This window comes from Vigna radiata, chromosome 1 (assembly GCF_000741045.1).
Source record: "Vigna radiata var. radiata cultivar VC1973A chromosome 1, Vradiata_ver6, whole genome shotgun sequence".
Lineage (NCBI taxonomy): Eukaryota > Viridiplantae > Streptophyta > Magnoliopsida > Fabales > Fabaceae > Vigna > Vigna radiata.
The window spans coordinates 6,503,636-6,504,079 of record NC_028351.1 but is presented as its reverse complement, the minus strand read 5'-3'; positions in this window follow the sequence as shown (position 1 = coordinate 6,504,079).

Sequence of the window (444 nt, the reverse complement as noted above, 5' to 3'; positions counted from 1 at the left end):
AGTCCCGATTTTCTCTTTCTCTCCCTATTTTTTGATAGCCCATTGTTGCTCCAACCTTTCCTCAAACTCTTCATTTGAGTGGGACAAACCACAAGCTCCTGTTTGTGTTAAAGTTTTCACATTCTTTGTTTCATTCCGTGTACGGTATTGTACGCGATGAAATCCTTTAGTGACGTTGGTGGTTCGAGCAAGGTAAATGTGTTTTTTTCATTTCTTATTTGCGATTTTTGTTTGACTTTTCGTGCTCGCTGTTATGTTTTAATTATGTGGCCTTTTATTTGTTGTTTAAATATTTTGGTTATCGTTTTTGGGTTTTTTCCTATTCTTATTTTTTTTTCGATGTAGTTGTGCGTTCCTCGTTCTTTCAAAACGAAATAAGTTAAATGAGATTTCACCTATTTCAACAAACCTATGGCTATCTTCTTATGCGAAAAGACTTCGACG